This window comes from Malaclemys terrapin, chromosome 1 (assembly GCF_027887155.1).
Source record: "Malaclemys terrapin pileata isolate rMalTer1 chromosome 1, rMalTer1.hap1, whole genome shotgun sequence".
Taxonomy (NCBI): Eukaryota; Metazoa; Chordata; order Testudines; family Emydidae; genus Malaclemys; species Malaclemys terrapin.
The window spans coordinates 179,088,982-179,112,921 of NC_071505.1; the positions used below are offsets into that span (position 1 = coordinate 179,088,982).

General features: G+C 42.4%; 1 long non-coding RNA gene across 1 annotated transcript in view; it reads right to left on the minus strand.

Moving 5' to 3' along the window:
* The window catches only part of LOC128847739 (uncharacterized), a 113,545-nt gene that overhangs the window by 33,335 nt on the left and 56,270 nt on the right, over positions 1–23,940 (minus strand). The gene's annotated exons all lie outside the window — the stretch shown is intronic.

Consider the following 23,940-nt stretch of genomic DNA (forward strand, 5'->3'; position numbering starts at 1 on the left):
TATTGGTGAGCAGGAGGCAGATTTAGGGGGAGCAGGGGAATAGAGGGCAGAAGGGAGGCCCTGAGGAAGTGCAGGGAGAAGGGGAGGGCAGAAGTAGACTAAGGGGAATGGTGTAATTGGAGGAGCAGGAAGGAGGTTGAGGGAGGTGCAAAGAATAGTGATGGGGTGGGAGAGGGACAGAATGGTTGAAGTCACTGACAAAACTCCTGCTGACCCCAGTGGTGCAGGACCAGGACTCGTATATAGGGGTGTATTTATTCTCTGTAGGGAATGTCACCAGTGGCGCTTACAGTGTGGATCATTGGCAGGGCCGGATTAAGACATAGACAATTTAGGCATGCACCTAGAGCCCAAATTGTATGGGTTGGGCCTAACCTGAGCTCTGGCTGGTCTGGGTCAGATACAGGTACTGGCCACTCCACTGCTCACTCAGATTTGGCCCTGTGGCCCCTCCATTACCACTGACTCAATTTTGGGTCCAACCAAGTGAATTGTTCAAGGTAGCGCAACAAGTTTGTGGTAGAGCAGGGACTTTAACCCAAGTCCTAGATAAGTGCCCAAACAACAGATTATCCTGCCATACAACACTTGGTGAGTCTCCATTTCCTTTCACTAGTTGTACACCAGCTAACTCCAATGACTTTACTTGGTTTCTCCTGATTTATACTAAAATGAGAAAAGAGCCAGGCCCATCATTTCTACAACTTCTATCTTTCAATCTCTCTCATGCTCTCATTTAATTTCACATAGTTCTTATGGCAAAATTATGTAATTTAATGCTGATGAACACTGAAGTAGAGTCACAAAGATCACTTAACTTTTCCATTTGTATAGCCCAATCAGTTACCCCATAATCCGACGTTGTATTAAAAGTACATCATTCCTTTACCTTGTTAGAGGCAAAGTCCTTCTTGTATCTTTGAGGGGAGGGGAAAGACAGCTGTCCTCAAGACTTGCCTTCAAGACTTGATAACAGATCCAAGTCAACTTATTCTTAGCTCTCTTTGCTGCTTCTGTTCCCTGCATATATTGTGGAGTGGAATATGCTCTACCATTAGATAAATGCTTGCAAAACTATGTGCTATTTCTTCCAGGGCAAAACTGACTCACCTCAGAAAGGACACCCTGCTAGGTTTCTCTTTGTATGGCTGCTCTGTAGTAACTACTTGGAACAATTCAGTAATTGTATAACTACATTGCTTTATTTAACTTTTTCCTTTTATTAACTCTGACTCTTCTAATGTGGCAAAAATGTTGATCCCCATGTTTGATGGGGTATACAAACCCCACACTGGACAATAAGAGATTGTTTCTAAAACATCTCGCCCTCCCTCCACACCTGCAAGGCATGCACAGGCTGGAGGAGAAGCTTAAAAGGGGAGCAGAACAGCTCCCTTGTTGACGGACCAGAAAACAGATCAGACCTTCAACCCTCAGCTCCTGAGCAAACGCTGACTGAAGGCAGGAGCTTCCCAGGCAACCACTGCCTGAAGGCCCTTCTCTGCAGAAAGGAACAGCCAGATCCTGTTTACACCCTCAGAGGGAGTAATTCCCCTCCATCTCTTAGCACTAATATATTGAGTTAGTAATTCCCCTTGTGTTTTGTTCATAGGCTACTCTGGAATGGGAGATACTTCAAAGTGACCTGGCTGGAAGGCCACGTCACAGCAAGAGGAAGGCCACCACAGATGCAGAGAGGCCACACCATGCCCAGCCACAAGGATGTGGCAGCAGTGAGTTGACCCCTTCAACCATATAAGAAAATGGGTACAGTTTTAAAGAATAAACATTCTGGTTTTTGTGGTCTTCCTATCTTTTCTTCTTCTGCTGCCTTGCCCCACTGATATACCATTCAAGCATTGGGCCTAGTCAGTTTCATGTTGGGATCATCAAATAAAGTTGTGCATGCTAGACACCATTTTGGAGGATAAATGGAAGATCCAGATTCATAGAGATGGACAGAAATACAGAACTTGAATAGTCTATGATTGTAACAAAATGACCAAAATATTGACTAACCAATTCTGAGTAATCAGTGTCTTAACCTGAAGAGCAAAGAAAACTGAGGAAACCACTGAAAAAGAAAATAGTATTACTTTTTGTGTAACTATTTGATCAGCAGATTAATATGGCCATTGTTAAAATAATCACTGTAGCTTTCTCTGTAGAACAGTTTCTGTATTTTGGACACCTTCCAAACCAATACTAACATTAACCTATTTGGTAACTCTTGCTAATGCCCTAGTTACCTTGAGAGTGTGCATCAAAATATTACATAATACTTTAGGAAAACCAACTATAAAAAATAATTAACAAATAATGTGTTGTTCTGTGGCAAGCCACTGCTCACATGTTTGGAGTTGCTTATTCTATTTTCCTTGATCATTCTTGTTCTTCTTTTAACAGTGCCAGTATTTGAAACAGGCTTCCTTTGTGCTGGATGCTTTGATAAAGAACACACATTAGCCAATGTACAGTATGTAGTCAGTTGGGTGCACAAATATGTACATTCTTTCTTCCCACTATTTTTTCTCTGGGCTACATTGTGTTCTGAGGGGGGAGAGGGGGTCAGTTGTTTTGTTTTGCTTTTGTTTTGTTAATATATCAAGGTGATGTATAATATGGTCATCAGAACAGTGGGCCAAAGACAGATCTAGATCTAGGTAATATAATATTACTTTGGGTTATTACCAGTTCTACCAATTATTTAGTATCTGGACCAGAAGAATTTATAAACATAATAATGTATCAAACTTTTCAGACTCTTCTTCTTTGTATCACATCACATTGGTTTATGTGGTGTCATCTAATAATAATCAAAGTCTACATCCTAAAACAACCTGAGTGATGTAACAAATTATATAAGAGATTTGCTAGCAATTCCTTACATTATTTATCCTTTTTAGCAATGATTTCATGGTCTATGGAGAGAGGTGTTGTGAGTAGGTTAGAGGACAAGACTGGGAGCTAGGACTTTTGTGTTCTATAAATTGTTGTTGTGTGGCCTTGGGTAGGTGACTCACATCTCTCTGAGTCATTAGTATTGATGTGTTCCTATTTTACAGAGGGAAAAAAATAAGAAGGAATAGTGGGCATGGTCACCTCTCTTTAGATGAAAGATGTGCCTACCTGTAATGTCCCTATATGGCCTGCTTTTTCTCTTCCTGATGCTTAGGGTCTGTGCCTGCCTTCCAACGGACACTACAAACTTAAGTTGACCTATGTTAGGTCAATTTACAGACACCACAGAAATTACTGCAGTTTTCCATGTCCACACCCTCCTTCTGTCGGTGGTGCGTGTCCTCACCAGAAGCACTTCCACCAACTTAAGAAGGGCAGCGTGGAAGGCCGAAAGCCAGGGCTCTCAGCTCCGTGTGGAGCTCCCTGCTGGAGTCCAGCTACCGCAGGGCTCTCAGATCTGCTCCCTGCTGGGAGACTGGGATCTCAGCTCCATGCCCCTAACCTATACCCTCCTCCCTCTAGGCAGCCCCTGACATGCCCCTGCTCTGGCAACAATATGCCCAGTGCTGATGCTTTTGAGTAAGTGGTTTATGGCTGACAGAGCTGGTTCTGTATTTGGTAAGTAGGAAACCTGTGATGGTGTTGATCAGGGACACTTTATTTCTGCCTCACTGCCAGTCAGAGTGATAGCATTTTACAATGGTGTAAATGACAAGATGTCGGGCAATGGTGAACCAAGCCCTGCATCTGGACAATTCTCTGGCCCCTTGATGTCTTTGCTCTAGTGCAGGTTTAGGCAGTGTGGGGAAACCTGCACTGTCACTGCCAGTTTTGTACCCATACTTGGGAACCAAGAGGATTTCCATGTCCAGTACTGTTGGTCTAGCATGTCACAAGTAGGGTTGGGTGAAAATCATCCATCAAAACTGTTGGTGGAAAATTGAGGTTTTGGCTAAACAAAATTATTTTCAAAAAGTGCCTGCTTTCTATGGGAAATTTCATTTTTTTTTAATATATATAGGCTGAAAACTGCTATATTTTGATTTGGGAATCATGGAATCTTAGGACTGGAGGGGACCTCACAAGGTCATCTAGTCCAGTCCCCTGCATTCAAGGCAGGACTAAGTATTATCTCTAGACCAACCCTGACAGGTGTTTGTCTAACCTGCTCTTAAAAATCCCCAATGATGGAGATTCCACTACCTCCCTAGGCAGTTTATTCCAGTGCTTAACCACCCAGACAGGTAGGAAGTTTTTCCTAATGTCCAACCTAAACCTCCCTTGATGCAATTTAAACCCATTGCTTCTCTCCTATCCTCAGAGGTTAAGAACAACAATTTTTCCTCCCTCATCCTTGTAACAACCTTTTATGTAGTTGAAAACTATCATGTCCCCTCTCAATATTCTCTTTTCCAGATTAAACAAACCCATTTTTTTCCACAATACTCTTTTCTAGGCAGCCACTTCCCATTTTGTATGTGTGAATACTGCTGAGGTGCCTCATGGGATTTGTAGTTTGGTTGCCTCATGTCCCCATTCTCTTCTGTGGACTGGGCTCCCCAACCAGACTACATCTCCCATGATGCATTATATCCAGGGACTCCTGCAGTGCACCACCTCCTCTCTCGAACAGGTGAGACTGTGGTACATCATGGAAGATATAGTCTGACCGGGGAATCTGGCTTAAATGAGGCACATGAATTATACCTTCCATGAAGTACCGCAGTAGCATTTCCGAATCAAAATATTTATTTTCAGCTGAATTTTTTTCCCTAAAAAAGTTTAAATTTTCCATGAAGAGAAAAATTATTTGATTAGCTCTAGTCACAAGCACTAAATTCTGTTTTTAAAATATAATTTTAAAAATGCTTGCATTTGTGTGAAACTAGTCCTATCTTAATGTCCATTGACATTTGTATACAGCCATGTATCTTTCCAAATGGTTTACCATTTCTTCATACATTGAATTCAGAAGACCAAAAATTGATAAATGTCAAAGAGTAACCCAGTTAAAGTTCTTCATTGAGCACTATGCTGAACAAATCTTTTTGACTGGGGGAAGGGGAGGAAGGAGGGATTGTTTGGGGAGGGGGGTTAGAACAGGACAAAGGGGATGTATTTTTAAAAGCAATCTTTGGACTCTAATTGTGACCATATTTCCTTCTACAGAGCATACAAGATCAACCTTGATTTAGATCAGAATTTCCTTTCCTGCAATAAAATGGCTGACTGTTTTAGAACTTTTCTGTGTTTTATTTGCCTGGTATGGTGGTGACAATATTTTGGAAAGGAGAGGAGAAAGTTCTCGTCCAATCCTTTTGTCTTTCATCTCAGATTTTACAGAAGTAACTTGTCGATGAAAACTTATTATTGAGGAAGCTTTTTACCCTGATCTGTGACAATGGTAGAAATAAAACCAGATCAGGCATGATAATCAGCCAATCAGTGAAGCAGAAAAAAATATATTTTCAAATGTTATTTTCAAAAGTTACGGATAAAATCTTGTTGATTTTAGCTGGAAAATATTAATATTCTATGAGGTGCTAGTTTAAAGAGATTACCTAATTGTAGAATTTAACTCCAGATACTACAGCAATGTTACAGTATATTAATTTGTTACCTGCAATTTTGATGCAAAATGAAAGCCTATATTTTCAAAAGCGATGAGGGATTCTGGGCATCTCCATTTTGGGTTACCCCATTTTAGATACAGCAAAGTGATCTGATTTTTTTTCAGAGGGCAGATGCTCAGCACTCTTTTAGGTCATCTCAAGTCGGCCACCCAAAATTGAGGTGATTCAAAATCACTGGTCACTTTTGAAAATGTAGGCTGGTGTAAACTCATAAAAGTAACCTGACGAAGCAGGAGGAAGGTGGTAATCCTGAGCCCTTTGCATCTGATCTTAACGCTAAACTCTTCTCGTTGTACAAACAAAAAACATTGCAAACAGCAGATTGCTTTTGAGATAAAACAGCTAATTGGGTTATAGCAGGTGGCACTTTGTTAGATACAGAAATAGGCATTTAATTTAAATCTTTCATTGTCCTGATCTTTAGATTTTTACCTTATTTTTGTGTTTAACAACTAAGCATGTTAACATAAAAGGGAAAAAATAACTAAAGGCCTGTTAGTTTATCAGCATGTAACTGGCTAATGTTAGGATCTGTTACTACATGTAAAGTCTCCAGACCATTTATTCAGCCACAGTTCTAGCAGGTGAAAAACTGGTTGGGAACATGTTGGAGTTATCATTATTGGGAGTGGGGCAAGGGACTCTCAGGCTATAGACTGATGGTAAGAGCATTGGCGTGGGATGTGGGAGACCAAAGTGCAAGTCCCTCCTTTGCCTTTATCCGAATGATGGGGCTAGAAGATCTCTCCTTTAAACCAGACAGAACAGGGAGTTGAATCTGGATCTTCTACCTCCTAAATCAATGCCCTAATCCCCAGGCCACACTCCTTCTAGACACATGTAATTTCTCTCTTTCTCTCTGAGTTTTTAATTTGGAAAATGGACATTTTGACAATTTCCTGTGATGTTTTCTGGAATCTGTCTATATATACAGGGGGTCCCCGGTATACGTCAGGGTTGTGTTCTTGAAAAGGGCAGTGGATACTGAAATGATGGATACTGGGGAATTTTGGGCAGGAGAGATGGGAATGCTTTTGTTTCTGTTAACTGCAGAATCAGCCAAGATGAAAGAAGCAAGTAGATTTGGAGCAGAGGGAAGGAGCGAGACACACACACACACCATGATTCTGAAGAGAAGCCATAAACAAGAGGGGGAACTCGGACTTCTCAGAGGACTCTGCCCTAAGAACAAAGAACTCTCCAGAGGAAATTGAGATAGGGAAATGCATATAGGAGTGTCTATTATTTTGTCTACAACTGTGTATGTCTTGTGCTAAATAAAAAGTAATGGTATTTAGAATCTTATGCAGTGTGTCTTTTTGCTTCACCTAACATGTACCTCTGAAGAGTTATACTGCAAACCTAGAGCACCCATATGGTTGCAGTTCTGGGACAGGGTGTGGTGAAGTTTCTGAGGAGTCATCACTGATCCTGGAGGCCCAGGTAACTGGGCCTTGTGGTCCCATTTCTGTGAAGAAGTAAGAGCCCGTGCCCAGTGCAAAAGACGCCAAGGAAATAGACTGTGTTGTAGCCTACTCAGATCAAGGGAAGCTTAAGGCAGCTGGGTCCCAGTGGATGGCAATCCAACACAGAAGCCTGATGGGTGTCCAGCCATAGGGAGCACTACCAGGGCTGTGTGGGTGACAATTCTGTCTCACAAAAATCCTCAAAATATTTTGGCTTTATTCTGATACAGAACAAAAACTAATTTTGAAAGTTTCTGCTAAATGGAATTGTTTTCCAGTCAGCTCTTGATATTTAGAATTGACTACACTATAGATGAATCCATATTCTTTATTATCTCTACTTGTGACTGTTCACTCGCTCTCCTGAGTTTGAACTAACTATTTTTATGTTTTTTTTTAAATACTGATTCTTCTAGAATTCCACTATTTTGCCCAGGCCAAATATTGTTCAAGTGGTATAAGAAAAAAAGACTGTCCCCAAATGACCATCACATAAGCAAATATACCTCTACCCCGATATAACGCTGTCCTCAGGAGCCAAAAAATCTTACCACGTTATATGTGAAACCGCGTTATATCGAACTTGCTTTGATCCACCGGAGCATGCAGCCCCGCCCCCCCGGAGCACTGCTTTACCATGTTATATCTGAATTCGTGTTATATCGGGTCGCATTATATCGGAGTAGAGGTGTAAAACCATTCGCAGGGAGGATGTTGAATCTTTTCTGATATAAATCAGCTATTAAAACTTTCTCGGGAAGAAAAGTAATAATATTTAACACTATTTCCTTCTTGAATTGTGGACACCAGAATTGAACATAGTACTAAATGCATATTGTTTGCTTGCGTCCAGCTTACCAAGAGATCCAGATCATTCTGTATTAGGCCTGGTCTATGCTACAGGATTAGGTCTACATAAGCTGCCTTGCATCAATCTAGCTGTGGAAGTATCTTCACTTAAATTTGGCTCTCTACACCGATTTAGTAACACCCAACTCCCTGCACAGCAAAAAGTCACATTCAATGTAATTAGGTTGATGCAGTGTCAGCATGGACACTGCGTTGCTTACATTGACTGTTACTGGCTTTCACAAGCCATCCTACAATGCCCCACACTGATAATATAGTCGATACAAGTGCTCCTGGTGAGGATGTGCACTGCCAACACAAGGTGCCAAGTGTGTGCACACAATCAATTTAATAACTGTAGTGGCTGCATGCCAACATGAATTAGGTCAACATAATTCTGTCGCGTAGACATGGCCTCAGTGATCTTCCTCTTTTTTATCTACCTCTCCCCATGGAAAGTATGAGCTGTAAAGAAAGTATTCTAGTACTTCGGGTTCTTGTAGCTCCCATCCCATCTGTACTGCATATTCCAGAAAGAGGAATCATGTCTCCAAATCCTCTCTCCTTTAAACTTTTCAGGTAAGCTAGTTGCTCCAGAACCTTTGATTCTGTTTCTGGAAAGCCAGCTGCTTATGTTTATTTGTTTGGGTTTCGGGTTTTTCCCCCCAGAAAAAACTGTAACACAAGTGTCTGCAACAGACTAATGAGAGACCAGTTTTCCACTTGAAGCACAAGAACTCCTTGGTTTATTACTGGGTTCCATGACAGTACAGTCATTGTAATACCAGTAGTGCAGGAGGAAACAAGTTGACAGCAACTCTGGATTTTTGGGCATCCTCTCCAGAAAATGCAATCTCTCTCTCCACATTCATACCAACGCAGGTTAGATCATGCATCTTAATCGGCCACAAGGTTAGTAGGTAAAACTGACTTACAATGATCTTTTTTGTATTTTGGTACGAATGTAGTTGTGTTCTTCAAAGTGCCTTATAAACAATTGGCAGATTTTTGCCTCTAATAGTCAAATAACTGAGTATTGTGTATTGGTGACTGGATATTCTAAGGGCCAAATTGCACACTCAGTTTAATTAGACCCAGTTCCACCGACTTATGCGAGGGCTGGATTTGAGCCAAATTCAGATAATTGGGTTTGTTTCTTTTTCTTTTCCTTTGGAATATGTCTTTATTAAACAGTAAGCAACTTTGCTATTTTGCACCATATTGAGATGACTGTAAAGTTTTACAATTAAAAACTTGTGCCAATTAAAACTTTATTTCTTTAATGTTTGTGTAATGTCATAATGTGATCCCATATTTTGAGATCATACCTAAGATTACAGCCATATTAAATTCTGACTCCTTAGAGGAACACACAGAGCACTCCCCACAAGTAGAACGTAGAACTGGATCCTAAAACAGATGGGACAATAATGAAAGTCCATCCGGCTTGCTACACAACTGGTCAGTTTTAAAACTTACGAGCATTATTGAAAATTCTCCAGCACTGTTCACTTAGCAGCAGAGCCATGATGTGCAAAAATTATTCATCATACTTTTTGTTTTAATAATAAAAACTTAAATGTGTATTTACCTGTTAATTAAAAATATACAGTATCTTGTATTTTCATGAGTTGCCACTAGGGGGTGCTTTGTCCCTTCTTATTTCCAGAGAAGTAACCTTGTCGATCCATATTGTTTACTTTCTGAATGGAAACCACAGACAAATGTTGCTCTTGGGCATAAATGAACAAATATCTATATAATCGTTCATTTCACTTCCCTGATCTGACTGTTATTTAATGCTGCCAAGATTGTTTTTATAGTGCTACTGTGTCTTCTCTTGGAGAGAATATTTTCAACTAGCATTAGGGGGAAAAGAAAATGTATTACTCATGTGAAGGAAGGGAAGTTTAATCCTCTTTGAAATAAATTAGCTGTTGGTACTCTTAGAGAGAGATTTTTTGCCACTTACTCTCATGTGAAAGGAAACGTCAGAGCCTTCTGAATCAAAATCCACTGACTACAACAATGCACCCTCGCTCAACCCAGCAAATAAGGCAGTCAGTAGATTAAAAGAATCTGACTTCAACAAATGTCCTCTGGCGAGCTTTTCCTGAAACATTAGTTTCATTAGCAACTAGAAGATGTAAAGGATGTAGAGAGCTCTTGAAAATAAAGTGCTCTTCCTCTTTTTCCTTTTCCTGTTTCCTTTCCACTGTCCCAGCAGGTAAGGGGAAGAAGATATAGAGGAGACGGGTAGGAAGTTGCAACTATATTGTCCGTAGAGGGAGTGGGCTGGTTGCTCTGTCCTTAGAACATTCTCTCAGGCCTTGAGGCTACATGAGAAAAGTGTATCAGTATCAGTTTAACTTATGGGGTTTTAACTGATTTAGTTAAACTGGCACAAACCCATATGTGTCACTTGTACTCTGGTTTAAGAATGGTTTGTTTCGGCTTGGGGTTTGCAGTGGTCTAACTTAATTGGTGAGTCAAACAAGTGCTACTTTCTTATGTAGACAAGGCCTCTCACACACTTGCCTGAGTGAGGGTCTCCCTTGGCAATCACAACCAAACCCTTTGGAATAGTTAACTGAGATAAGCCTTCACCTATACCTAGCCCCACTGTTTTTTGTTGTCTTTTTTAATTTGTCTTCAAGATCTTTGTGGCAGGATCTGTTCTTCTGTATGGTGTTTGTACAGCACCTAGCACAATGGGGTCCTGGTCTATGGTGGAGGCTCCTAGGCACTATGATAATACAAATAATTAAACCTAATAATAGGCTAACAAAGGAGCAGAATCAGAGCAATCTTGGTAGGAGAGAGAGGGCTTAATCTCTCCTGTCTCATCCGAAGTGGGAGCCTAGCTGGGAACATATAAGCCCAGACCCATAGCCTAAACTAAGCAAGGCAGGAGAGAGCAGGTGAAAGGTGAGCACCAGAATACAGAGGAGAGAAAATGTTTAAGTCTTGCCCATTGGCAGAGAGTGCAATGCTAGAGCAGTGAGAGTTGGTATGGAAAAGTGATGCGGCCAGTGATTAGAGTTGGACAGCCAGGCAGTCAGATGGAAAGGAAGCCCAATGAGTGGGAGGTAGACAGTGACCATGCTTGGAGCCGGTTAGAAGATGTTCAGTGAAAAATATTTTCAACAACTACAGAATTTTTTAACCAGAAGTTGGCATGTCTTGATTCACTAACCATGCTGCTGTGTCTGTTTGGGAAGGTGATGGAGCAGCACACAGAAGACCCAGTAAATCTGGGATAGGATGCGTGACTTTCAGAGAGACCACTGGTAACATTTTCAAAAGTGCCTAATTGACTTGGGAAAGTCTAATTTTCAAAGTGACTTTAGGCTTTCAGTGCCTAGACTGAGTAGAAGCCAATGGTGTTCATGCTCCTCAGTGCCTCACTTTTTCAAATGGACTGCAGGCTCCTAAGTCACTTTTTAAAAAAAATGTTTTTACCCCAGATCAGGCCCATCCTCTTGCTGGTCAAACCAAAATCTGGATTATTCTCAGTACAAGACATAGACAGTCACTGTTGGATGTTAGAATCGATAGAATTGCCAAGTGTGTCAGTAATCATGAACTATTCCTGGGAATGATTAGGATTAAGTTAAAATCCAAAAACAAGATGAGTGCAACTGGAGCCAAATTTGATCTTGACAAATGAAAGAATAGCTCAGTGAGGGAGGCATACAAGGTGACACTTGGAGGGTGTTTCAAGCCATTACTTTAACAGGGATAAATGTCTCATGGGAACCTACTCTAAATTAAAACAACTGAGCCCTGTAGCCTCTGGTGGCTTAGCCCTGTAGCTGTGTCATTGCTGCTTGCTGTGGCAATATGGATATTACTTTTTTTTCTAGGGTAGCCATACCATAAGAGAGGATTGGCAGCAGGGAACGTGTAAAGATTATGAAACAGAGTAATCAGGGTCCAAAGAATAGGCTTACGCCTCTCATAAAGGAAATTGGTTACATATTATAAACATAGCTGAGATAGATCATGTTCAACTCCAGGAGAGTGTCTTGGGCTGCATGCATCCAAAAAACAGTCAGATACTGGGGTATTATAGGTTTTGTGCCAAATGCTTTCCTTTCCTTCTCATGTTCTGTTCACTAAATAAAACTGTCTGCTCTAATGTGACTGTCATTGCAGTGTCCGAGTGGCTGTAAGGCAGGAATTAGTGTTCTGCACATAATGGAGATCAGACTCCACAGACAGAATTGTGCCTTACAGAGACTTTCTAATAGTGACCTTTTTCTGACCTCCACCTCGTCAGTTTAGTTTTCAGTCAGTCTGGTGGCTGTGTGTGTAGGCTGTGAAAGACCGTCACAGGGAGTTGGCTTGAAACCAGGCTTCAGAAATTAGAAGCTAGAAGAAATTCTGGCACGCTGCAGGGGTATATCAGGCCAGCTGAGTCCATGATCTCGGCCTTTGTAAATGAAAAGGGATTACGCTGGCAGGATGTCTAGGAATGTGGTTTTATGGGTTTGTCTCTTCCCTTCAAGGGAGCTATGGCAATTTATACCAGCTGAGTATCTAGCCCCTAGAACCAGTTATACATCCTATTCATTGGCTGATAAACTGTCTAATACCAGAGAACTCTACCAGGTTCCAATAAGATCTTTACAGTTTTAACTTTGCTTATTAAATATTATTGCAGAATTCACATTATTCCCTAGTATAGAGGATGCTGCAAATACCTGGGTAACATAATTTGCAAACACATTTTAAGTAGTGAGCATTGATGTGCCATGTATGGGAGGCTTCTGGGAGATGGAACAATGGCTTCTGTAAAGATTACATTTAAGGAAGGACTCTCACAGGGAAAGAAAAGAGAGTAAAATCAGTGTGAACTATAATTTGTCTGTGTAACTCCTCATCTGCTACTAGTAAAGCTTGTTTAGCCTGCCACATGTAGACAACTCAGATATTCCAGCTGTTCCCTTATTCCCATTTTGGACACTTAAGGCACAGAGTTCAGCGCAGAGCTTGTGCTCTGACAAACCCTGGTACCACACAACTACAGGGCAAATTCTGAGAGATACCAACCAACTGTGCCTCCCATTGGCTCTCTTTCAGTATAGCCTAGGGGCTAGGACACTAGATTGGAATTAAAGACTTGGTTTAATTCTGGGCTCTGCCACTGGTCTGCTGCGTAACACTGGGCAAATTGCTTCCTTCCCCATGCCTTGATTTCCCAGTCTGTAAAATGGGGATAAGGACACTGAACACCTTTGTAAAGTGCTTTGAGATCTACAGATGAAAAGTGCTATATTAAAGCTATATAGTAGTATTTATTATTTGAAACCAATAGCATTTGCAGGTGCTCTCAGGAACTGCCCGGGCCTTGGAAATGACTTCTCATTATGTTCACTCCCAGACATTCCATGTATATGAAAAGAAAAGATGGACCATGAAGTATGCTGGCAAGAGGGAGTTGCAACTGACAGCACTATCTCAACCACTTATCAATCTAACTCACTCATGTCCATCTTAGCCCCCTGGGCATCATTTGATGAGAGTTTAGGCAGTGTGAAACAGATTGTTCTGCTGAGAATGTGCTATTAGGTAACACTTACTGCTACATCAACCACTTATGAGTTGAGACAGCCTGCACTACATGTTAGCGTACTAAACCACTTGGCATTTGAGGGTTTTCTATCGTGCATCAGAGCTACAATCAGTGTGGAGGGCATTGATGATTATATCTGGCCATCCCTTCACTGCTGCTGTTTAGAGGGTGAAAAAAAGATGAAAGAATGTCACTTTTTTTCTTCTTTGAATGCTGTTGCTGATAATGAGTCATACATAAGAAAGACCTGGGAGGAAAAAGGTTTTGTTCACAAGCCTTGCTTTGCACATTGATTAAATTGAATCACCTGGGAATCAATGTTCGAAAGTGCTTTGAGATGCTGTGATGCAAAGCATTAGACTAGCCTTACAAAATTTTACTTAACTACATGCTCCAGGAGCAATTGGTCTAGGGTTGTTTGATTGATGGGTGAGAAAGATGGTGGAAGGTTTTTTGTTACCTGTATCCTAGTAAAAGGTGAACAAGGTCATTTTATGCCTGGGTAGTAAAATTTCATAACAGTTTTGCTAAGCTGCTTTTTAAATGTAAGATACCAGTATTGTGACGAATCTGTGATCTAAGAAAGTCGTGGCTACACACCATGGCCATTTGGAACTTCAAGGCAATGTCAGAGAGAGAACTTGGATTCCCCTGCCCCTGCCCTAGAAAAGCAAGTCCTACACCTTGAGCTAAAAGGGAACACTTGTAGCTCTCCCAGTATCGAGGACTATGAAATACAGCTAAGCAGTTGAGTCCATCCAATAGAGGTCGTATTGGACAGTTGCACGCATGTATATCAACCACGACATTGCAGTATTATTTTATTTATTTTCAGTAATAATTTACTTATCTTGATAAGAATATACTTATCAAGGATCCTATGTACAATGCTAACTGGATATTTCCTCCTCAGTTAATTGGATGCCCAAATAACTATGGCAACAAATCCCGTGCCCACTTCCACCTGCAGTTGCCCAATGGGTCAAATCAATGAAGTCAATGGATCTGCCTCATTTTACAATCTGGCCTAACATAGCAACTAGATGTATGGATTTACTTATGGGTACTCAATGCTGTGCTTCCCAAGTATTTCAAAATGGGAGTAACAATTTATCTCTCACTTTCTTCTTTCCTAACTTCTAGAGCAAATGTCCTGATTCATTGATAGGGATTGTGAGAGAGAGAAAGAGAGAGAGGTATCATCCATTGTTGTTTTCAATGATCGTGTAGCTGTGGTGGTCCCAGGATATTTGAGAGACAAGGTGGGTGAGGTAATATATTTTATTGGACCAACTTGTGTTGGTGAAAGAGACAAGCTTATGAGCCACACAATGCTCTTCAGATCTGGGAAGGGTACTCGGGACACGTCTACATGTACAGCACTGCAGCGGAGCAACTGTACTGGTACAGAAGCGCCGCTGCAGCGCATGTGGTGAAGATGCTGTATGCCATCGGGAGCTCTCCCATCAGCATAAAAAATCCACCTCTGCAAGTGGCATAAACTATGCAGGCCACAGACGCTCCCACTGACATAGCGCTGTCCACACCGTCACTTATGTCGGTGTAACTTACATCGCTCGGGGGGGGTGCAATATTCACTCGCCTGAGCAACATAAATTATACCAACGTAAGTGGTAGTGGAGACATAGCCTAAGAGCTTGTCTACACTGGCACTTTACAACTTTCTTGCTCGGGGGTGTGAAAAAACACACCCCTGAGTGCAGCAAGTTTCAGCGCTGTAACGTGCCAGTGTAGACAGTGCACCAGTGCTGACAGTGCACCAGTGCTGGGAGCCGTGGTCCGAGCGCTGGGAGTTACTCCCCTCATGGGGGTGGCTCTCTCCCAGTGCTCGGCTGCGACTACACAAGCCATGCTAAACCGTTGCCACGGCAGTGCTTTAATGTTGCCAGTGTAGACAAACCCTTAGAGTGTCACAGTGCAAGACAAGGAATAGATTGTTTAGTGTAAAGTAGTTAACACTGATTGTAAGAGACCTATTGTGTAGTGGCCAGTTAATTGTTAGATATTATCTCACCACTCGTTTATGTGCGAGATAGATAGAGACAGAGAGAGGTGTGTCTGTGTGAAGGTCTTATTGTATAAAAGCCAGTTTTCATTTAATTCTGAATGTGGTCAGGTCTGTGGTCATTCTTTTGACTTGTGGGAGAGAGTTCCATAGTCTAAGACCATGTCTACAATACAGACTTTACAGTGGCACAGCTGGGCCGCTACAGCTGGGCTGCTGTAAGGTCTCCCATGCAGCCGCTCTTTCCTGGCAGGAAAGAGTTCTCCTGCTAGCATTATTAAACCACCCCCAATGAGTCTGCAGTCTTCAAAGCCTCTCCTGATGACATAGCACTGTCCACACCAGCACTTTTGTCGGTGAAACTTATGTCGGTCAGAGGGGTGTTTTTTTCACACCTGGATAGACAAAAGTTTTACCGACAAAAATGCTAGTGTAGACAAAGCCTAGATCTATCTCCTGTGAAACTTTTGTCTCCTGCACTTACAAAACTCCTTAGTGGTCAGCAGTTTCAAAGTGGAAGCCAGTGGAGCTATGCCAATTTATACCAGCAGAAAATTCTACCCTGAATGTGTAATTCCCTTTACATTACTATTTTAATACATTTAATCTCTCTGACAAGCATGACCAAGTTGCCCAATAATCTTAACTGATATATTTGTGCTGATGATTTTTCTATTGCTTGTTATTCCTCTCAGTCTCTCTCTTTCACCTTGAGCACAAATAATCTGATCTTTGGGGAGTTTTACATTGACTTCAGTGAGAACAGAATCGAGCAGCCAGAAACATTCAGTATGCAATTGTATTTTACTTGTTAACAGAGGTCTACTTAAAGCAATATTCTATTTAGAATGATTAGTTATGCACCTGGAAAGCCAACTGGTACTTACAAGAAATGTGTGTATATTATGAACGCCAGTTAATGAATTTGGTTGTATAGCTGAAGAAAGCCTATGAAATGAAAGAAGGAATAATTGGAAACATCTGTATATCATCCCCCATGCTCTTTGAGGAAAAGAAAAGATTGGTACAGATGAGGAAGTGAAATTATTAAAGGATATAGCATAATCGGACAGGTCATGCAAATATGTTTTTGTAACAGGAAGAAATCTATCTATTGAAAGAGGGGTGATGTAAGTAATCCTAGTGTTTGTTTATAAGTAGAAACATTTTCAAATTACAGGAGCAAGCACCTTACTTCTGGGCTGGCCCATAATAGGATTTTCTGTCCAAAGAGGTTGTATTTCTAAGGGACTAGTATAGTAAGCCAGACAGACCAGTTTCTGAAATCATACAAACAAGGTAGTCCTACAGTATTCTGGAACTTAAAAGATAAGACTCAAGTCCTTGAGGAAGAGAGAAGATCCTTTCCTAGAAGCCATTCACATGTGTTTAAAACTTAACTTATTTTCTGTTTTCTCCCTCTTCTGCTAATTGCCTATAAATGCTTATTTTGTTTCATCTGAACTGATGTTACACTCTTATATATGAGAAATACCACATGATGGTGCTTTCAGGGGAAATGGAGCTCAGTGCTCAAGTGAACCAGAGAAAGCTTCACAGGACACGTACCCAGTCTTCTTCCATAAGGCCTGTAGAAGCCCAGCCCATAGAGGGAGGGAGCAGGATAAATGTTGTTCAGTTAAAATCCACCCTGTGCAGCTGGAGAAAGAGGATACATAGGAAATCGCCCTGTGCACCCACAGGCACTCCTGCCCAAAGAATCAGCATGGATTTGGCACTGTGGGCTTGGCTAGTAATTGTTCAGTCATCAAGAGGTATTGATAGCTGGGAGGAGGACCTGGCTAGAAGCCCTGAATACCAGCTAGCATCTGACAGAAGCATTTCATTCACCTTTCATTAACAGGTATGATGAGTGCAAGCATGTGTAATGACTTTGGTCTTTGCTGGGTATTGAACCCAGGACCTCCAGAGTTGAAACATGAGCTGCTATAGCCAGATTTAACAGCCTGAAGTCCAGAGCCACAAACATCACAATACTGAGCATTGTGGTGCCTAACTTTTAGGCACCTAGAAAGTCACAGGACTAACACTGCATGCTTTAGAATATTTTGATGATAATGATGCAACTTGTATAAATCTTTGCCTCAATCAAAACTATTTTATCATTCACGTTGTAGGCATTTGATGGCAAATTCATGTTTCTTAAGTAAAAGCTCTGGCTATGGAACTACTGATGGGGTAGTTGGAGGGGGTATAGCCCATCCACGTTTTGCCTCGAACGGCAGATTGTCTGGAGCCATCTCTGCTGAAAACCCTAGCTATCCCCTCAAAGAAGTGTGAACAAAACAGACATCTGAAAGTCTTTTGTAGAAAAACAAAACCCATGATGTTTATAAGGTGCTTGCTAAACTCCATTGCAAAACTAATTTACTTTTTGTTGCAACCCATCTGTCTGTAAATTGCCAATTACGTTGTACTCACTCAGAGGCAGGGACCTGTCTCTGAAGCATCTACCACACAATAACAATACTCTTCTGTTTACCCACCCAACCTACAAAATAAAAGATAATAGAGTAGGAGAGGATATCAGAAACCTACATCCATTCCCTTCTCTCTGGGGGAAAAACATGCCTCCTCCTGCAACCTAATCTTCTTTGCTTGTCGACCAGGTAATGTTCTATTGGACTGGCCATAGATATCATGAAGCACTGACTGAATTGGCGCACACAGCTGAAATGACATACAGTGTAGCTGCAGCATATGGGAGGTTGGTAGGGCTTTTGTTGTTCATTTTCTGATTACTTTTCTTGATCTAATCTGGACTAGGGCTGGCTAGGGTTGGATTAGCAGGATAATCCATGTGAGCCATATGCTTTAAAATCTTGTCTGCTGCAGACACTTAACACATCCCTGCAGTGTCAGGGTAAAAAGGCAAAATCTTTCCACTCTCCCTCTCTATTGTCGCATTAGGTAATGGAGTAGGAATAAGGCACCTGTCAAACAAGACTGCCATGTCCCAGCTGGGCAGGAATAAATACTTGATTTTATGTTTTTATTCTTATTTTATATGTTCTTTATCCAGCAAAATACAGATACAACTCTGCCTCTCTCCACTTGTCTGCTTTTGTCTCTTATTATGTTGCCCCTCACCCCACAGCCTCCCCAGCTCTGTTGTTAATGCCAGCCTTACCTGCTCATTTGTCAATTTCTTATTCTAACATCTCTAGGCTTTGTTCCTATTTTCCTTTAGGGTATGTCTTCATTGCAGAGTTACCCAGATATAAGCCTGGGTTATTGCCCCTAACCTCCTTTCCGTTCACATACAAACCCTCTCAGTCGAGTATGGTGCTGCTTCCAACCTGGGCTAGCTGGCCCGTCTTGAAATAAAGGCTAAAATGTGAGTGAGGCTTTCACTTGGGCAGGTAACACCACACAGTTTGCTGTGTATACACAGGCTAAACCACTCGAGTGCTGATAAGCCTCCGATGCAGGGCCGGCTCTTGGAACCAGCATTCCAAGCATGTGCTTGGGGCGGCGCTTTTCAAGGGGCGGCATTCCTTGTCTGTCCAAGATTTTCTTTTTGTGCCTTGTGTTCTTCTGCCATCAACTTTCCCTTTCCCTTCCATAACCATGCATCGCCCACTGAAACTCTTAAAATGTGTCCTGCTAATTAGTTTTCTCTTTTTGTAAGATCTCTAACTAGTGTTTATTGAGTTCCAGTCAACTGCAATACTTTTTCATTGGTTACATGGTCTAACCATGGTATTTTCAGAATTCTTCTGTAACACCATAATTTGAAGGGTTGTAGTGTTTTTTATTATCTATTATTTGAATGTCCCTGTTTCACATCTGTAAATTAACACAAACCAAATATAAATGTTTGAGTCAGAATAAAGTCTTCAGATTTATGTCACTCTTCTCTATTTAGAATAACTTTTAAAATGCAAATGCGTTTATTATAGAGTAACCTGGTAGTGACACCTATATTTAGGTTGCTTAACATTTTCCATTATAAAGATTATTGTGAAGTTCTAATACCTCCATTATTAACAACATGCCTTTGAAATTGAATAGGGAGAAAGTCTTCAGGCTAGAGAAGTGCCTTTTCTGTGTTCTATGAAATTCCGTCCCATTTGCTGCAATATAAATTGTTGAAAATCACTGTTTCCCTTCTGCTACTTGTGTTCCTCAGGAAAATGTTGGCAACCTATCAAAATAACTGAATATGAATATTCCAAGAGCAGGTTCATGCCATCACCAAGGCAGGAGTAGCAAAATCTGTAGTGGGAATGTCCGGGAGCTGCTGGTGTAGCTGTAACTGGAGGAGGAGAAGAGGGCCAGTCTAGGTACCCTCAAACCAAACCCACATGTGCCCATAGCCCAGTCCACCCCACCTCTGGGATTACAGCCTGCTGCTGCCAACTAATATAGCGAGTCCTGTAGTTCAAGTGGTATAAGTCCATGCTGCAGTGCTGAAAGTACAGGTTGCACAAAATAGAATTTGTTTTTTTCCTTTTTACTTAAAAACACACATGCACATGCACACACACCCCTAGCGCATTACATATAAAAAAACCTACATTAATTGCTATTTCGGTTTCAAAATCAAGCACTCAAAAGATAGGAAATGCCAGAATTAAGGCTGCTTGTGCAATCTGCATTCCACTCCCTTGCGTTTATGCCTTATGGATAGAGTCCTAATTACATGACTGTCTGCTACTTTTTCCACAGGACCCATGCTTTATTCAGTGCACAGGATGGAGACACAAGGAAGAAGAATTAAGGTTGCGTGGAAACAACCACAAGGGGTGAGAGACGCACTTCACCAGTGGGTTTCAAAGCTATTTGCTGACACCAGAGGAACAATGAGCTCCAGTGGTCACAAAACCTTCGGTCCCTGCTCTCCCAAGTCTCACCCCTTTTGATCCTGTCCTCAGTAGCGTAGCTAGTGGGGTGCAGGGTAAGTAGCCGCTTTCCCCGCCTTTCCAAAAGCGGCCGGAGGAGTGAGGGGGGGCGCAGGCTGGCGGTCCGCAGCGCGGCCGGCCGCCATGAGGGGGCAGTGGGCGCGGCCGGAGGGGGGGGGCACGGCCAGAGGAGCAAGGGGGGGCACAGGCTGGCGGCCATAGGAGTGAGGGGAGTAAACTCCATTGCAAGGGGGGGGGAGCTACGGGGGTGGCACGGCAGGGACAGAGAAGCCATGAGGGGGGGCATGGAGCGGCCGGAGGAGGAGCCAAGGGGGGCATGGCCAGAGGAGGAGCTAAGGGGGGGGCGCCTTTTTTATGTTTGCTCCCCCTCCTCTTAGAACCTGGCTACGCCACTGCCTGTCCTCTCTTGCTTGTTGCTGTGCTAGTCCTATCTCCCCTGTCCCACTGGTTCCTCGTCCTTGTTTCAGTCCCAGTCTCCTTGCCAAGACACACCGATATAAAAGTGACTTATACCAGTACAACTTATTCCCCTTCCTGTATGGGAATAGCTACACCAGTATAAGGACCTTAATACTAAAGGCATGGCTACACTTGCAGATGTAGAATGCTGTGGGTTAAACAAGCCCTCGGACCGCGCAGTAGAGAAAGCACTGCAGTGTGTTCACACTGTCAGCTGCAAGCGCACTGGCGTGTCCACATTTGAGACACCTGCAGTGGCATTGGGAGTGGTGCATTATGGGCAGCCACAGAGAACCTCCTCCTATCCTGGTGCAGTGGCTTGTGGGAAGGAGGTGGGGGGTGCAGGGTATTCTGGGTCCTGTCCCAACGCCCCGTGATGCATCGCTTCACATCCCAGCAATCCCTGTGCTTCTGTCCACATTTGGCGCCATCTTTCAACGTTTTTTGTACTGCACGCTCTGTCTTCTCTTTTGGCCTGCGGGAATGGAGACTGAAGTGCTGAGGAATATGCTGATGGGTCTTGCCAGCACGTCACATTTGGCAGTCGAGTTACTCCTTAAGCTACAAACTGACAGTGAGGAGTCCAACGATGATGTCGACTTGCATAACGCATATGACACGAGATTGCTTGTGGCATTCATGGACATGCTCACCACGTGGAACGCCGCTTTTGGGCTTGGGAAACAAGCACTGAGTGGTGGGATCACATCGTCATGCAAGTCTGGGATGACGAGCAGTGGCTGCAGAACTTTCAGATGAGAAAATCACCCTGGTGTCTGGCTGCTCAAAATCGGATGCCAGACGATTTGCCTCAACCTCCCACCCCGCCATAAACATCTACCCCTTATTCTCACAGATATTATGGAGCACACAGCAAGCAGTAATAACAATGGAAATGTTGGTTGCGCTGAGGTCTGACCTAGTCAGCAAAGCTTTTAAACATCCAAATGCACATTCTACCACCATTCTGCACTTGCTCAGCCTATAGTTGAACTGCTCCTTACTACTGACCAGGCTTCATGAGCCAGGGGAGCAAGGGGTAGGCTGGGGTAGGTGCGACCATGTGATGCTGCCGGCTGGGAGAGCAGCCTGAGGCAGAAGCCTCCAGCTTGCATGATATTCCAGGCAGGACTAAATCTCCATTAGACGAAACTTAAAGAAGAGAATGACCAGGAGCCTCTGGCTCCCATTCAGTGCTCTAAGAGGAGGATAGCCATGTCTGTCCAGGCGCCCCTGATTGACCTCTCTGAGGTCTGCCAGGAGCACCTAGGAGACGTACAACGGCTATCAGTCCTACTGCACCATCTGCCATGAAGGCAAGGAGCTGCTGCTGTGTATCACTGCAGTACCGCATCTGCCAGCAGCACCCAGGAGATGTACGGTGATGGTGAGTTGAGCGGGCTCCATGCTTGCCATGGTATGGTGTCTGCACAGGTAACCCAGGAAAAAAGGCACAAAATGATTGTCTGCCATTGCTTTCATGGAGGGAGGGGGGCCTGACGACATGTACCCAAAATCACCCGCGACAATGTTTTTGCCCCATCAGGCATTGGGAGCTTAACCCAGAATTCCAATGGGCAACAGAGACTGCGGGGACTGTGGGATAGCTACCCACAGTGCACCGCTCCGTAGATCAATGCTAGCCATGGTAGTGAGGATGCACTCCGCTGACTTAATGCGCTTAGTGTGGACATACGTAATCGACTGTATAAAATCGGTTTCTAAATATCGACTTCTATAAAATTGACTTAATTTCATAGTGTAGACATACCCAAAGATGGTAAAACATTTCAGGGCAGGGAGGGACTCTGTGAGCGTTTACACAACACCTAACAAAATGGCACCCCAGTCCTGACTGGGCCCTACTGAAGCATAAATATTAAAAAAAAAGTCAGTTATTCACATGAGAAGCTATTGTTTAAAAGGGATCGACACTAGTTCAAGAGATGCATAATCATAGAATAGGTTATCAGTTATGTCAGTAATGTAGGGATCTTTAGAAGAGCCATGATGCAGAGGGGTGTCATTCCCCATTTCTGCACAGTAAAAAGACTTGAATCATTTCCTTTGAGGAAAGCATCTATATTCAGAAGAGCACTTAAGCATACGGTTAAGTCACATTGAAGATAATGGGACTTAAGCACAAGCAAGTTGAGCATGTGCTTAAATGCTTTCCTGAACTGGGAGATTGGGTTAGGGGCTGAAATATGTATAATTTCTATTTTTTTTATAAAGTATCTAGATGTTTTGAGGAGAATGAGAAAACTGTCAGATACATGCCTGTGAGAGCATTTGGATCAGTACCTTTCTAGACAGGGGCAGTATTCAGAGTTGAAAGAGATCTACTAACTGACAAGGTTAATGGCATGTAATATATTTAATACAAGGTAGCTGATTAGCTGTGAGGGGGGTTCTCCAACTTGGTTAATTGTAAAGGTGGTTAACTGTGTTGTAAATAAGGCTGTGAGCCATGGCTTTTCCTCTCAGAATAAATGTAGTGATAAATTGCTTACATTTGGATTTGGGAGGCTGGAGGAAGTGGCATTCTGCCAGTGCTTTAAGAAGCTTACTTTTCTTATTGATCCTAATATATAAACTATCCCGACGACTTTGGATTGTGTAGGTGAATAACATGGGAAATGCAGCATCAGCTACAGGAGATTACTTTGTCTCTTTAATAAAGATGCAGATACAAGCATGTGTTCAACTGCAGGCTGAAAAACAAATTAAAACTATAATCAATTACATTGAATGTAGAAGATTACGGATGCAAGAGAGTGAGATAATTGCACTGTCAGATGGCATGGAGGGTTTACCACCTGTCATTTGTTTTTAACAATTGGACCCAATAATTCTCCGTATGGACAACAAAAAAGATGCTCAGAGCACATGCCCTTTGGTTCTGAGCTGAGAAATGAAGCTTGTTCATGACCATTCAAATTACAATTGAATCATTTACTAGATAATCAGAAAGTGCTTCTAACCTATTGCAGCTGAAAGCAGTTGCATTATTAAGGATCCTACTAATTATATTTAACTATCTTCTGTAAGAAATCTGTGCAGAATGTACCAAAAGGTGTTT